At 36.8% G+C, this 17,314-nt stretch overlaps 1 long non-coding RNA gene across 1 annotated transcript in view; it reads right to left on the reverse strand.

Annotated features, from left to right (window-relative positions):
* Positions 1–8,818: 8,818 nt before the first annotated feature.
* The window catches only part of LOC120325081, a 28,140-nt gene continuing 19,644 nt past the window's right edge, over positions 8,819–17,314 (reverse strand). Inside the window, exon 3 of the long non-coding RNA XR_005566890.1 lies at positions 8,819–9,904. This is a non-coding gene — a long non-coding RNA (uncharacterized LOC120325081). The remainder of the gene's footprint in view (positions 9,905–17,314) is intronic.

Here is a 17,314-nt window from a genome sequence, read left to right on the forward strand (position 1 = left end):
AAAGCTTACCTAGGCCAAGGCGCTGAGTGATGAGAAGTTTAGTTTTCTAAACATGCAACTGAACATTCACACTGTAGACCAGCTAGATTTGTATCCATGTATTTTCCTTCTAAAACAATGTGGTAATTTGCACTTGTAATTAACATCTTTATCAGGACAATTAGAGCTTCACTAGCATCATTTTTCACACTATGCTCTAGAAGAGGCTGATGTCCTTTCTACAAAAGTAATAATATAACATCCAAACTTAATTTTCTCAGGTACTCTATCACAGAAAGAGAATTGTGTTGCGCTGTATTGATCCTACACTGGCAGTAATTACAGCAGCTGGAACAGTTGCTCCTACATGTGGTAGATGTGTGTCTACATGTGCACCTCATCAACTTCTATTACAGAGGAAATGTGGTGGCATATTTACTGATATGTATTGAAGATATAAAGTAATTTGCTTGTCGCTGTGGCTATATATATGCCACTATCAGAACATTTCTAGTATAAGAATGCCAAAGCATGGATCCATCATGGGGAAAAAGTGTGCAGGAGCACATGAATACATGGTAGAAAAAAAATGTGGGACAGATGGGAGAATATTCTAGTACAGACCCTCTACAAGGACCTTAGCTCTCATACAAACTGAGCACTGAGAAATCTGAGTATATTGCAATCTCTGCAGTTTCTCTATTCATAAGCTAGGAAAAAGTTGAGGCAGGACTGTAACAGTGTGATGATATCGCAACATCATTTTAACTAATAAACAGTAATAAGAAACCCTTCCAAAACTGCTGAGAGACAATGTTAATGAAGTTCTGTGAACAGCTGTCTCTGGTCCTGTGGCATATGAATACTCAAGGCTATGTGCACCTACTCACAAGCTAGGGACTACTGACATCTGAAAGCAAACTCTTCCAAAACACTACAAGGCAGCAAATAACAAATTCTATACTGACAAGAAAATTGTCAATATTGAGACAACAGAGACTTGAAGACAATTCTTGATGTGATTTAATTTTGGATGTTGAATTTAGCTCACTTTCTCCAAAATAAAAAGAAAAAAATAGCAAAGGTTCAAGGCAAGAAATAAGAAGCAAGTACATTTCCTTAAATGAACAATCCAGTCATGGGCATGGAGATGTGTGATATTCCGATGGGGCAAAATGATGCTGTGCTCTCTTTCAGCATGCAGTATCATTAGACTATGTGCTTGCAATAATTTGGGGAAGAAGCTCTTTTAAATTTATAGGTTTTCATTGATGTCATGGAATCATAGGATGGTTTGGATTGGAAGGAGTCTTACAGATCATCTAGTTCCACTCCCCCTGTCATGGACAGGAAGACCTTTTATTAGACCAGGTTGCTCAAAGCCCCATTCAACCTGGCATTGAAAAATTCCAGGGATGAGGCATCCGCAACTTCTCTGAATAATCTGTTTCAGTGCCTTACCACCGTCAGAGTAAAGCATTTCTTCTTAAGATCTAATCTAAACCCGCCCTCTTTCAGTTTAAAGCCATTCCCCCCTGTCCTATCTTTACATGCCCCTGTAAAAAGTGGCTCTCCAACTCTCTTCTAGGCCCTTTCAGGTACTGGAAGGCTGCTCTAAGGTCTCCCCAGAGCCTTCTCTTTTCCAGTATGAACAACCCCAGTTCTGTCAGCCTGTCTTCATAGGAAAGGTGCTCCATCCCTTGATGGCCTTCTCTGGACTTGCTCCAGCAGGTCCATGTCCTCCTTATGCTGGGGACATCAGAGATAAATGCAGTACTCCAGGTGAGGCCTCACAAGAGTGGAGTAGAGGGGGAGAATCCTTCTTCTTCTGCTTTTTCTGCTCCTCCTGATTCTTGTACTTAGATCTGTGGTCTGAACTTCATCCAAGTCACAGAATATTTCTGTGAATCTTTCATTTCTTTCTGTGTGGATCAGTATTGCCTCACCTTATAGGCTGACACAGAATGTTCTACCAAAGGAGTAGTCATTTCTTCCACAGAAGAAAGAAAATTTCCTCCCCAAGTTCTTCATCTTGACAAGGGCAGACATGGATACATTTTTCCTTTGGTGCATCTCTATTTCATCCGTGTACAGCAGCTTCTCAGATATCACCCTACAAAATGTGGTAGATGCAATTAATTTAAAAGGGACTGGGACCTGCTGCATTTGGGGTGGCTGAGTGTCAGGACAACGAGCCTAACTCTTACATTGGTTACATTTCAGTTATTTCAGGCTTGAGATGCTCCATGAAGTGTTAAATAAGCTGGGGAACCTTGATCAGGTCAGGCAGCAATTTTCAAGGCCTTTAATAAGAAACTATACAGACACACTGTGAATGAATGACTGAGAAAAGACAGCTATAGGAACAGTGGTAGGGAGTCTGCAAGAATCCCTGAAATCTTGAATTTAACCTGTAAGAAAATCCTGACATTTGACAGCCAGGAGAAAAGACAATTTGTGGTGAAAAGAAATAGGGTATTGAACCAGCATAGGAGGTTTTTGGATAATAATCCCTTCTCTCTTGCTTGGTCTCCATATCCTGGACAATATCATAAATGGACAATATCATGAAATACAGTTATTGTGCTACCAACAGAAAGTGCCCAGAGGCCCTGAAGGGACCTTTTCACTTGATACTACCACTGGGATTTATAAGTCAACCCCTTATCCCACCTGCACAAGCAAGCCCAAATTCCAAGCACATATAAGCCCAATTTTAAGGAGCTTATGGCTGACAGGTACAACCCAAAGAAGATTCCAAGAGAAGCATGAAAATAAGTCATAACTGAGCAAACTTTCCTTTCTTTCAAATTTCAACTTTGAATACACTTCTTTAACTTATATTTTCCTTAAGACTTTCTCTGCCTGCATTGTCCTTTCTCCTTCTTCCTCTCCTAAAACTAGATGGGAATCAGTAGCATACCTCAATAAAAGACATTAAAATTAGATCATACTTAAGGTTGGTTTGAAAATGCTTTAAAACCCTATGTATATCTACAACAGTACTTAATTAAAATAAATTATACTTTATTACTGATCACAATAGCTATCATAAATTTAGTAACAATAAAGTAATGATATCTTAACAACTGCATTCATGTGAAGATTATCATTTATTAGGCACACACCACATAGTAAAGCTCAGCAACAAGGGACAGAGTTGTCAGTAAATACCTTTCAAAGAAGCAAATGTAAAGGTATAGGGTGCTGTTTTGTTTTACTTAAATTTTCTGAGGAGTCAGTTTCTGAGTGAAAATTGGCATTTGAAACTTTACTTTCAGAATATTGGAAGCATCATTGAGGTAAAGTGAAATTGTAGCTCCAGGAAGGCCTAAATATGTCAGTCTGTATAGAGTAAAGCTGTGTATTGCTACGTCCTTGATGGAGATGACTGCTGAATAGCATATCCACTCCCCAGTGCATTGGGTGTTGTGTACAGCTATATGGGCAGGAGGAGAGAAGAAGGTGGTGCTGTTCCTTTTGTTGATTTTTCACCTGGATTATTTGAATCTGAAGATGTTCTCTGTGCATATTACATGCTTGATCTTTTTGTCAGACAGACACAGTTTCTTAGATACTTGCAGAGCCCCAGAATAGACCGGGATCAACTCAGAGTCCCCGTATTTGCCACACTCCTACAAGAAGGGTACACCAGGGTGGGCCAATCAGGGGCATGCAGCCCCACAGAGCTGAGGAATTATGTGTAAGGAAGCTTGTGCTTGCACTGGGTTTATACTCTTCAGTCTCCTGCTGTGTGAGCTCCAGAGTGATTTTTAAGGGCCGCTTCATGAGAATTGTGTTGTCATGGCTGGAGTCAAGGTATGCAGCACTCATCTGTTTGAAGAAACAATGGGGTAGAAATCTCTAGTAGATGAAGCCCTTGAGAGAGTTTCTTTTGACTCTTCCTAGGCTTTTTAGAACTGAGAAATCAAGCTTAATTGGAATTTAAAGACATTATATGGTAGGAATGATCGATGACACTTGATAATTGAACCTGAATCAAAAGGAAAAAACAAGTCATTTATAGGAAATATTTCAGAACAGGGCACTTAGATATCTTTAAATATTTTCTCCTAACCCCTCAGCTCTTTAGATCATTATTCAGAATTCATAAATAATAGTGTAATGCCCATTTAGAAAGATATGACAAAATGTGCTTTTCCAGGGAGTTGCAAAAGCTAATGTACTTTTACATCCAAGTACTTTCCTAGAGTTAATCAAATGTTGCAAAATGCCCTTTAGTTTAATTGCATGTACAAACATACAGACAAAAAGAGAAAACAACTGATATTATTCATTATCTTTTTCTTTATTATCTTCATCATGACAGCTGTGGGCAAGAGTAGCCTGACTTCCTTGATCCTTACTAGTTTGTCTTTGTGTCTAATCTTTTAAACTCTGAACAAGTACCTTAGTGATAATAGTAATACTAATTTTATAAATCCATTTTTATTTTAAGCTAGCTAGGCAATTTCTGACAAGTAGTGTAAACACAAAAAACTGTTCTATAAACTCAGAAATAGCCACACTAATAGACTATAGTTATTGTTTACAACTTATATCAGACTTCATCTGACAAAACTCACTTTCAAAAGGCTTAAACAATCACTACAACCTCAATGAGGTACTGAAAAAAAGGTAAATTAAAAAAAAAAAAAAAAAAGAAAAGCATTTCCACTGTTGATTATTTCATAAATTCTGTCAGTCCACTCTGTATTGTATGTTCTTCACAAATTATGACTGATCCATGACATTTCTGAGACGGCCCATTGCAGTTGCAATATTATGGCTTTAAATGTAATATCGGACATCACCATGAGAAAAGAATACCCCCAGGAGTTGAGGACAGAAGGTAATACAGTGGCTCTTTCAGTGGTGTGGGAGACATGGCAAACTGCTGCATAGCTGAACAGTTCCCCTTTGTTCTCTGTTCAGCTATGGATCCGATTTCTCTGAATTGGGCTTATTACAATAAATATAGATGCACAACATGATTATTTATGGGAAGAAAACAGACAAAAGAGGTTGAGTTGCTGGTACCTAAAACCTCATTTTCTGAGCTTCTCCCCCTGAGGCCCTTTTCATTTGTTGCACCATTGTATTCTCATTGTTGCTCAATGATACAAGCCTAAGCTGTTCATCAATTTACCCACTCCCCCAATCTCTTTCTCTCTCATGTGTGCTTCCTCTCTCTTCCCATGTTAATAGTTCCCCTGAAATCCTATCACTTTGCTGGAGGATTGATGTAAGTCTCCAGCAATTAACATAATTACAAGCCTGATTATCTTCTAATTGCATTATGAGTATTTGGTTATTCACTACACAAATTAGAGAAAATTAAAGAGGAGCAAGATCCTGTGGTGTGGGCGGTATGCTTTCTAAACTGTTCTGAGCATCTGAATGCTGTGAGATAACAAGAAGGTGAAGACGTTTTATATTCCTATTGGCTCACAGTTGTTCTTGTCATTGTATAATGTTTTTTTTTCCTCTTTCAACAGTGTTTTGTGTCACTCAAAGATGAGGTCTTACTTCCTTTGTTTGGGCAAGTTTACTGATAACATACAGTAAACTAAAGTAAATGCCATATTTTTCTATATAGATTTGGTAGAGTAAAATGATAGAAATTAGAACAAAAAGCACCTAGAGGACATATGCCTCTCTACTACTGAGAAACATCAATAATTCAAATACATAATTAAGGGATACTGTGTGTGATGACAAGGGAACATAACAGTAAACAAACATCAAGAATTGCAGGTTCTTGCCTGTCTCTTCTAGTGTTTTTGAGGTTATTGCATTATTAGTTAAATAAGCAAGGATAAATTCAAATAGCAAGTAATTGCTAGAGAGCAGCTTTAAACCTGAGTAGCACTTTGATGGGGTATAACCAGTACAGAACAGAAGTCACTTTACTGGCAGCAATGCCAGCAATGAAAAGGGGTGCTTGAATGTACAGAATGAAAATTCATGGAAAAATTAAGTAACTGGATATATTGGAAAATTACATTTTTAAAAGGAAATATTTGGAGTTTGACCAAAATATGGAGAGAAAAACCCATGGCAGGGAAAGGGAGCAAAGATTTACAGAAACGATTATAGGTTCTGCTGTTGTTGAGTTGAAGACTATGACTGCTGCTGGAAAAACAGCCATCTCATGCCTCATGCAGGACTAACCACCCTGTTATACCCACAAGACAGCTAGTGAGGTAGGAGGTGGGGAGGTCTGTTCCAAGTCAACCAGCTGAACTCCCCCGAGCAGTGCTGTGAGCACCCTTTACTGCCTTCCACCTTAAGTAACTGCCAGCTCTTGTGCTTTGGGATAACTCAAGTACACATCTTGTTATGAGCCAAATCCTGCTAATATTCTTCATGGGAGTCTTTTTCATCTTACAGACATGTTTTTAATAGAAGTTAACCTGCCAATGCTCAAAACTGGTGCCCCTGAATGAATTTACAGGATACAGCAATGATCTAATATCAGTGAATATAACTTTGGCTTCTGTATTGGACCTCTCTTGCCGTCCTGGTCTCAAGATTTCCAGATAGTGCAAACGGCACTCAGCCACAAGGGAATAAATTGATGACATTTGCTTATTTCAAAAGGGTCAGCACACAGTCTTTGGTCAGGAATTTTGCCCTCTGACCTAGGAACTGCATAGTGTGGAATTCAAATGTGTGACCTCAGGTTTTGCAGCTGTAAAGTCTTTACTATGGAAACCCATTTCCATTCACATAATTTACTTACACATACCTGGTGCATTCAGATACATTCCTCTCTAGGTTTGACTGCAGAATTAGGAGCTAATGATCATAACTTTCTCAAGGAAGCAAAATGTATACTGCAAAACTCACTGCTATTTGCATGTAAAGTGTACTTTGATCTCCTTACATATGACCATATGATTTGATGTCCAGAATGTTCCCAAAGACTTCCATCAAAAAATTCACCAATAACACTCCCTGTCTGCAATACCTCCTATTGCTTGAACCGGTAGCCGCAAAACTAGAAATGTGGATCCTAAATAGGGCCACAATGCTGCAAGGAGGCCTCACCTAAACAGGCTTACTTTTGGTGCTTCCAGTATCCACTCTAAATATCCCAAAGGCATCCAAGGGCTTTATGCTCAAATTGAACTGATGATACCAAAATATAGTAGTTATCTTTTTTCCTCTTTTCAATATTGTATCCCGTATTTAGTACTGTGGTCTTAGTTGTAAAGGCTGCAACACAACAGAGTTTTTGATTTACCTCATTTCTTAGAGCAAAGTAAATTTCAAGCTGTGGATACAACTTCTGTTGAGCTCTCTAACCTCATCTCCCATTTAATACTGTTATTCACAACTGAGAAAACATGCTGCTACTTATTACAGAAGCCCAAAGAGAGTACCATTATTTTACACAAAGAAGACAAAACACACATTTTGAAACAATGGCAGCAAATCTCCTGAACTTCACAGGCAGTAGGGCCCATTCCAGGCCCCCTGCTGGACAGATAGAATTACTGCAAACTAAAGCCAGACAACACTCAGTCAAGTTATCACGGTCTCCAGAATTCAACTGGCTGTGTCGCTACATACATGTCCCAACGTTTTCCTTAAAATAAAATGAGATCTGTCCTATTTGAATTCCTCTATTCATACCTCCTTAGGACGGGCAGGAAAAGAATGCCATTTGTCCATATCCTCTAGGCCATAAAAGTTTGTCTGATTTTGTAGAGCTCTCAAGGTCCATAACTCCTGGACATTCACTGATTAAAGAAGCTGGCCATTACTAAAGCATCAATTTAAGACAAATTTAAATGGGAAAGGTGAGAACAATCTTAATTATCTATCACTCTAGCACAGTCAAAAAAAATCCCTCATCAACAGAAGAATTTTCTTAAAAACAAATGAACCATGTATACATATTTTCATTTGATGACACCAAGTGTGTGCATGAAACTATGGGAACCCATCACCATGTGCTTCATCTGATCCATCCAGACAGAAAATAAAGAGAGAAGCCATACACCATATGAGTCCTTAACAGATAATTTAAAAGTATTTTTCAAGGGGGTTTAAAATAGATTCAACATTAAATTGAATTTTTACAAGTAGGTAAAATTTCATATAATTTTTTAAAGCTATATAACTTTAATAGCTCTAGACAGTGGGTCAAATTCAGCTTTAATGTAAAACACAGTGAATTTCATGAAAAGCTTCATTGAATTTACTGGCAATTTGCCCAGTTGCCACAGAATTCAGTTTTGCACTGTCTTTCACGTTCCTCTCACTGCTTCTCATAGCTGTCATATGTACACAGTCTAGAAGTTTGCAGAAGTCCAGGACTGGTAGTGAAAGTGGATTTAAGTTTAAACTGAAGACTGGACTCCCAAGTGAAAGAATGAATTAGAAGGAAATAAATGAGGATTTTTTTTTCTTTTGCACTAGCACTTGACAGTTCCACTTTTACAAGTAGGTAAGAATTCTGAGCACCTGATTATTGACAGAAGACACAAATACTTCCTTTAAAGAAATCCTGTGCAGTACATAGATAAAATTTCCACAACACAGTGACTCTGAGACCCAAATAAATTGTCCATACGTGTTCTTTACAAGTTATGCAAGCAATTTCTAGGAGCCAATATTCATGACAGGATAGTCTAGAGACATTTCAGATTGTTTTGAAACAGAAAGCAGTACATGACTTAGTAGGCAGACTGTAATACCAAGCCACAGCTATCCTTAAATTTGAAGTGTTATCTTCCTTTTTGATGTAAAACTCCTTCACCACAGTGAAAAGCAAACAAAATATTGTTTCCCTGCTTCATTACTTTAGTAAGAAGGACTGACGACATGCTTAGCTGGCAGGAAAAATAATTTATTTCACTGTCACGTTATTTGTTCACCTGCTGCAAGGTAAATAGAAGCTAAGTCACTCTTTATTTATTTAGCTTCTGTAAGACACCCATACCGAAATAGCTGGCATTATCTATTATATACAACCACTCTACTATACTGATCACAAAAACATAAAAATACTGCAAGACTCTATATAACCAACTTCACTCTTAATAGTTAATATTTGGTGAAAACAACACACCACCTTTTAGATTTTTAAACACAATGCCTTATTTTTATTTTCTTCACTCATCACTTTTCCAATTTAAAATGTGTTTTGAAAATAACAGTCATTTAACTTAATTAATGTTCAAAACGTACTAGGAAAGTAAACGGTCCACATGTAGGAGTTTTCAGTGTCTGGGTTTTATCTGTTATCACAGATCTATTATTATTATTATTATTAGTATAATTTCTTTGTCATACCAGTACAAAAAAAATTTAACTGATAAATATATTTGAAAATGCAGTTAAGAGCCAATTCCCATGTTAATTTCTCAGAGAAATTTCCCGCTAGGGTGTGGTTGAAAGCAGAGAAAGTGAGTTGGGAATGTACAGAGATTACTATGCATTAGCGTAAAGCATATCTTTTCCTGTGAAGTGAAGAATGGTATAAGCTCCACACTCAAAATGAGAGTATAAATTTGACTCAACAAAGCAGCCTGCTTGCAGAAGCTTGCTCCACTCTCTCATTTCGTAGCACAAATAAAATGCTTTTTTACCCCGCCTCTGCAAATAGAGTCAAACATTCTAAATAAAGTAAAATCTTATATCATGGGGACAAGCAAAGAATTTATGTTTCAGGAGACTGCTTGATAGAGAAATGCTATGCAGGGTGAGAAGGTATTATGGCAAACTCATGTAAGGCCACAGAAGTGAACGTAATGAGGGTTTGGCTTCGTTTTTTTCTGTTTCATGCTGGCTTCAGCCCATGCAGCACTGAGCTCTTCGTTGTCACTGGCGGATCCGCGACTGGCTCTAACATTCAGCTGCCCACAGCACGGGCAGACCTGCCGCAGCTGGCTTAGTGGGTTTTTCCAGAAGTCTGTAAGAAGAATTGAATTCATGCTCTTGTTAGTTGTAAAAAGAAGTTGTCACTGTCTCCACAGATTACAAACACGGGCAACATTTCTCTCTCTGCCATGCGAATTCTGGTACCCATCGTTACTTTGCTTACAGTAAATAAAGAGGTTGCTTACTGTTGCAGTGTTTACCTATTGAAATATTACTCTTTCAAGAGTACATTAATATCTTTCAAATGTCCTTTTTGGTACTTTCAAATTTGTCAGAACTCTGATTTTGGAAATATGCAAAAGTTTTCTGAGAACATGAACGTCATCTCCTCCCCTTGAGTTCCCAGGTTGCTATGCTAGAACAGGTCTCAGGCTCTATCTTCCAAATGGTCATTTACATGTGTTAAAAGACAGGAGCACATTCGGTGGGGGAAACTGAAACTACCAGCAAGAGGGAGGGCATTCACCTAAATGGAAAATCCAGGTTCAAGCCTCTTATGTAAAACAGACAGAAGAACAAACTGACCTCTGTTCTCTCTTGGTTCACATACATCCACTAGCTGGTTGAGTATGCTAAGTTTTATTCAGGTTTAACCAGAAAATCATTCTTGAAACTGCAATTTTGCTGAAATTGGTATATTTCTGGGAAAAGAAAAAAGCCTTCTCATTTCAGCTAACCAACATTTTCACTGAGAGATTCTGACACAGTTCTCATGGTAAAAAGCTATTTTTAAATTTTTATTATGTTTCAGTAGTGTTATATTTATGTACAGTACATTACATTCTGTGTTTACTTAATCTCAGAAGATATAACAGCAATATATGGAACAGTTACATACAGTGGGAAGATTTTATGTATAATTTGATATAATGACCTATAATTTGATATATTGACCTATAACCCATGTTCTAAGTTTATGGAACACCAATGGAAAAATATAAAATATTATAACACTTGATCTTTGATGACATTATTACGCTAATAGATCACATTTTTTGTCTTCTGAAGAGATTTTTCCTTTCCACTGTAAAAAATCACCACCTCCCATTATTTTTTCGAGACCGTTCTATATTCTGCCAATAGCAGATACTTCACTTTACACACAATTCTGGGACCAAAAATGCAAGATATGTTCTGAGGCAGACTTGACATCATACCAGAACATACATACATGCACACTGTGAAGAAACACCAGTATCCCCAACTTTTACCTGCCACATTTGAAGGCTGGCCTTGTTCTATTTTGCATCACTGGACCAGCAGTGATGACTTGGGTCTCTGCTTTCAAGTTAAACCAAAAATGTAGAGAGCTGTCTCCAATGTTTCTGTTGGATAAGTATATAAGCTCGCTTTCAATATATTTTAAGATACATTGGATTTTAATATACTACAGTTTTGGACTTGCTGTGGTCTTTGGGGCTAATAACAGAGGACAAAAATAGACAAATTAAAGACCTAGACCAAAATATTCTGGCAGGAGGTCCTTGCTAAAGACACTAGGGACTTCAAGTGAGAATTTGATGTTTTCCTCACACCTATATTGTCTTTTCTTATCAGCAGCTGAAGATCTGGCTAGCGGTCTCCAGAGCAGTTCTCTTGGAAAACATTTACAGAAGCCACCAATGAGCTAATAAAAGCTGGTAAATAATATCCTGGCACCCACATTTTATCTCAGGACTGCAGCAGGTGGAAGTCACTGTTGTGCCATAATTTTCTCTATTTTCTGAAGAGGGCTTCTCCAGCAATCTGGGCAGAATTCAAATTTAGCATCAGGAGTTCTGAGTTGAAATTTATTTTTCTCCATTGACTGTATTCTGCTATTACCAGGTAATTTCCTATAGACCCAACAACACATCTTGCAGCAGTAATGTGCATTCTAAACCACTTCAGGCATCTTATTTATCCACATTTTGCTCATCTCCAGCATCTGGTTGGCCTGCAAGAGAAAGCCTGGGCAAAGAACTACCAAGCCCTTTAAAATGTTTCCTAAATTTGAATTATTTTAACATAAACTGCAACTTTTTTCATTTTTCTGCCATTTGTTTGTTTTCATGCTTCTTTCAGCCTCTTTTTGTGTACTTAAGCTGATTTTTATCATCTGATTTGAAGGTGTTTAGAGCTGCCAAAACCCTGCAGAAAAGGGTTATGTAACCATGGCTGATTCTTTACAGCTTGGTGAAGTAAAGCATTAATAGGTCTCACTTGTGAGATTCTGTTTTTCTGTTCCATCACTTCAGTGGACAAACTTTCTTGCTGTGATACACTTGATAGATGTTGAAAGAGATTAGATGAACTGAGGGCAGTTAGGGTGACCAGAAACAACTGCCAAGCGCACGTGGGCATATCAAAAGGACTGTGCCATAACCCATAACTTGCTATAACCTACTTGTACACTTCATGGGTTATTTTCAGAGACAAGGGGAAGTGTGTCCCAGTATAGAAATTCTTAAAAACTATGTTTAATATCCAGAAATTTCTCTTCTGTACTTTGAAATTAACCAGCAAACTTTCTGTCTTACTAATTAGGCCAACATTCTTTTAAAGGGCATCAGTTTGCTTCACTTTCAAACTTACTTATGGAGAATTACCTAGTGCAATTACTCCAGTATATCTAGATCCCTGTTCCCTATAGTTTCTTTCAAGTTATTTTGATAAATGGACATACTGACATTTCCTAACCACAGAACGTGATTTTAGAGACCATCTTTGAGATACAAGACTAAGAGTTTTCACATATGCTACAGTTCAAGAGAAAAACACTGCATGCAATTCATCTACCCTTTGGAGAATACAACCTATTGTAACTCTGGGCTACAAAAACATAATGTTATATGGAAAAACAGGTAACTAGCCCACCTGCCTCACTCTGGCAAAACACACCCTTTTAACAAGAAGAAAAAAATCAGACAACAGCCAGTGACAGTGATTTCCATGTATTCCTTCTCTTTCCTCTAAATATCAAGACATTTTTAAAACTGTATTGCTGCTTTCTTCTAGGTACTGTAGTGCTAAGAGAAACTTTAATAATATAGTTGAAAAACTAAATAAATAAAGGTGCAATGTACCCTCCACCATCATACACTCATTTTTATGCCTTTCCTCCCTCTTCAAGTCAATCTTTCATTAGACTGACTAAATTTTTTTAAGTCCATATTTTACCCAGATGTCTTTAAAGCATCTGTTTCTTCTATCCTCTCCCCAAAAATTAGGTTTGTCACTAAATATTTATCATAGGTCTATATTTTTAAAATCTACCAGCTTGCCTCATTTATCATAGTAATTTTACCACCCCTGCTGATCATCCACTTTAACTGGTCTGAAAAAGAACTGCTATAATGAAATATGTGAACATAGTGACTAAGAACTAGGCTTTATGACATGGCATAGTCACTAATTTTCTAGCAAAAATAGCATTGGAGGGTATCTTGTCTCTTTCCCATTTCATTTGAGATAACCGTGATGGTTTTGATAATACAGGACCTTAGGCTCCTTAAATGGCTGCTGGTCCATTACATTTGGAAACACTTCCTAAACAGGGTACGAAATCATATATTCATTTTTTACAGAGACAGTAATGGGGAGCAAACAATGACAGCTGAACTTAACACTACTCAACATTTAAATTTAGCCTGGAAATTTCCATCCCAAATTGAGAAAATGCCTTCTTAAAGATAAACACTGAAATACATTGAAGATGCATATTATACATTATTTTACAGTATTTTGTTATTAACCTTGTCTGACATCTAGTAAACACTTCAAAACAGGTCTTTTGGTCTCTACTTCATTGATTTTAATGAAAAAAAAAGGCCTATTCTATAAAGTACATATAGAAGGCCATATACCACAATGCAAGTAATTTGGCATACATCCATAAGTCTTGAAAGGAGAGGCACTTAGAAGTGTGAATGTGAATTGCTTTGCAATCTGCAGTGTGGTAATATAGCTGTCAACCATATTTCAAGTTGTGCAGGACTATGGATAGAAAGCATCTCTGAAAGACACGCTTTCTAAATAGCAGAGACTGAATGACTGACATCCAAACACCTTTTTTTTTCTATTGGGGTCTAAAAAGCCCTATGAAGAAGTGAAGTAAAGAAGACCACCCTTCGTAAAACATAGGGAACTTACCTAAAATGTGGTTGAAAATTGAAAAATCCCTCTACAGAGCGTGCATGCAATATTAAAGAGAGAAAGAGAAGATCAATGTACTTGCACACAGCCAGAAGTGTGAAAGTTGGAGGTTTTGGCACGGAGGGTCTGTGACTCCCTATAAGGTTTCAATTCCTCCTGAGTCTGCACCCTTGAGTTTTACTTTGGGTTATGGGGTGAAAAAAATAATATTCAAAACAAGACCCATCAAGCTACCAAGATGCTCTTTTCTTCAAGATGAAATCATTAAAAACCACTAAGTCTTGGCAGCATTTCTACCTGAAATTATCTATTTTTTAATATTCTCTGGCTATTTAGCTTCACTGGAAAGTTTACAAATTTAGGCATATCTCATCTGAGTCCTAGTTTTGTACCAGATCATGAAGACATGAAAGTCTCTACTTGCTTCTGCTTTCATTATGAAAGTTTCCTCAGCATTTATACATGGTCATCTAAATCAGAGATTAGTGGCTGAATTAATGCATTACAGTAATCTGTAATGTGTTAATTCATCTGTAATCCACCTACATTAATCCAAAAAAAAAAATGAATTTGATTTCTGTAGCACAACAACATGATTTATGTTCTTGCCCAATTGGTTATCTCACTTTCAACTACTCTTTGATGTACTACATGCTCTGAGCAAGCCATCAGATTTCTCTATGGTGCAGTTTCTTCCTATTCTGTAATATCAGGATAGCATTTACTTAGCTTTGTAAAAGTGCTTACACAATTTAGGGTGAATGACTAAAAACCAATTATTAATGTTACGTTCTAACAACTCTATGAGCCATATGTGGGAAAAAGGTATGGTATTCACAAAATAGGCATTTTAAAATGAAACAGGTTTTAAGCATTCAGATTCTGGGGTGAGGGCAGGGTTTGAGTTATATACCCAGTAATATTGCATGGAATGCAATACTGCTGCTTAGATGGAATTAATCCTTCAAAAAGCTCTTCACCTCTAGAATAAGACTCAGAATTTAATAACCGGTTCAGACTGGTCCAATTCCAGATGTAATCCAAATAACTTTTCACAAGAAATTATTAAGAAAATATCCTTGCATGTTTGGTGTCCTGTAGCTTCTACTACATACTCAGTACATGTTTTACTTTAATATCTTCTTTCTTTGCAGAAGTCAATTATAATTACAAAAAAAAAAAAAAGATTCAAATTGCTAAGAAGGAAACCAAAGCATTTGATAACAGATAAAACCAGGGTCAGTATCTGATTCATTGGCACTTTCCCAGGCATGAGACATGTTTTCCCCTGGGGTCATCAGGTCCAGGCAAGCTGCATTCTTTCTGCCAGGCACTTTGTAATGTGCAATGAACAGTGTCATTTATTTTCATTTCCTCATACTTAATTGCATGCTCCTTGCTTCCAATATTAAGTCAGAAGGCAGGTGGTAGAAGCAGTAAACTAAACTACTACTAGCTGTCAGAGTTACAGACCATGCTACTCTCCTTTTGAAACAAACCAATTGTTTACAATTCAGCAGAAACTGCTGAACTGGAAAAACACTTGCTTCCATTGCACATTCAATAGAGATTTTTTTCTTTTATTCTGAAAAAAAAAGAAAGCCAAAAAATGCTTACCACAAAGAGGATACTTAAATTTATCAACATTTTATCACAGTAACAGGAAGCAATATATGAAGTTACTGTCTTTGTAAATGTACCAAAAATATTTTTAAGGTGTAGTGGAATGGCTGCTTTAGCCAAGTAACATGTGACTAATGATACTTATGGAATTATTGAACTCAGTAATAAACTAGTTAAAAATTTAAAGATCATGCCTGAATACAGAAATAAGACATTTATTATGTATGCAAAATTTACAGTGATCATATTTGAAATTAAATTATTTCACTCATTGTAGAAGTTAGCATTTATTTAATTTCCTCTATTATAATGAACAAAATAAAGTTTTATCAAAGACCTCCCAGGATTTCTACAAGTATTTGCTTATTTGCATAATAATACAAGTGTTAGTAACACACTTAGAAAAAAATCACTTTATCAGAACACACTCTCCATTTTAGTTCATAAGTGTTCCATGTACTTGTTCTCATACGTTAATTAATAACTCTATAAAATTTACTGTTCAACATGAACATACTGCTGTTTGCTTTCTGTAATACCCTACTAAAAGACTACTCATGCTGTTATTACACGATAAATAGCATATTTCAGCTGCGAGAAAGACAAACACATGCAAGTTCAGGCTGAATCCTGCAAATTACATGGAAACCTTTACACCTTGGCACTACACCCTCTTGAAGTCAGTGGAGCTCGGAGCAAAGGAAGGATCACTTTGCTTGAACAATAAAATGGAATTGTAGAGCTCCATATTAGGAGAAATGAGACATCCCATTTAGAAACAGCAGTAACATAACAGCAGGCAAACTTTATTAAACAAAAATCCAGTCCTAATCTCTAGTGTCTGAAAAAATGAATATTAGCAGCTGGGCAAAAATTAAGTTAAATTTCTAACTTTTCCCACTACCAGCAATTCTTTGCTGAATTTATGTTCATAAATAATTTTTTTCTTCATAAAATGCTATGGTGCATCCTGACTATCTTAAACAAGAAGATCCAATTACTAAGAAGTGAGAGGGCAAAGATTAATTTTGGAAAGCTACTGAACTGTTTAAAGCATCAAATTTTGATTGTCTTGTATGACTTAGCTTTTAATAGATTTAATTTTATTTGTTTTCAGTGAAAGTCAGGATGGCAGATCTTGCTTACAAAGGTACTCAGGAACCTCATTAGATTTCAAAACATTCATATTGTCCCATGAAACTTAGTGGAAGTTAAACATCTGGAAATCCCAATCAGTATTTTTTTGTCCATTCTTTAGCACTGAAATATCTTAGGAAATATGATCTTTAAAGACAGTGTTTTAATCTCAGTAAAATGCCTGTTTCCTAACTGACAAGCTAATTTGTTCTTCCTTCCAATCAGTGGTGAAGGACCAAGAAAACCAGAAGGTGGGGTGAGCAATTTGGAGTTGACCATCACTTTCCATATTCAATAGGAAAAATTCAGACTGGCCCCTTTTGTGCCCCTTACCTAGGCACCTGATATGCATCAGACCTTACAGACTAAAAATAGGTTCTTTTGGATGTATTTTCAAAAAATTTAAGGCCTTTTCCCCATCACTCTGCTCAATATTTTTTGTTTCAACTCCCAACCTTTCTCTTGTGATCTGTTTTTTTTAATACAGATTAAAGACAAATCCAGTAAAAAAAAAAAAAAGAGAATCCCAACTGAATATAAGTAAAGC

Source organism: Pipra filicauda, unplaced genomic scaffold, assembly GCF_003945595.2.
Source record: "Pipra filicauda isolate LSUMZ 115617 unplaced genomic scaffold, ASM394559v2 scaffold81_size6448238_pilon, whole genome shotgun sequence".
Lineage (NCBI taxonomy): Eukaryota > Metazoa > Chordata > Aves > Passeriformes > Pipridae > Pipra > Pipra filicauda.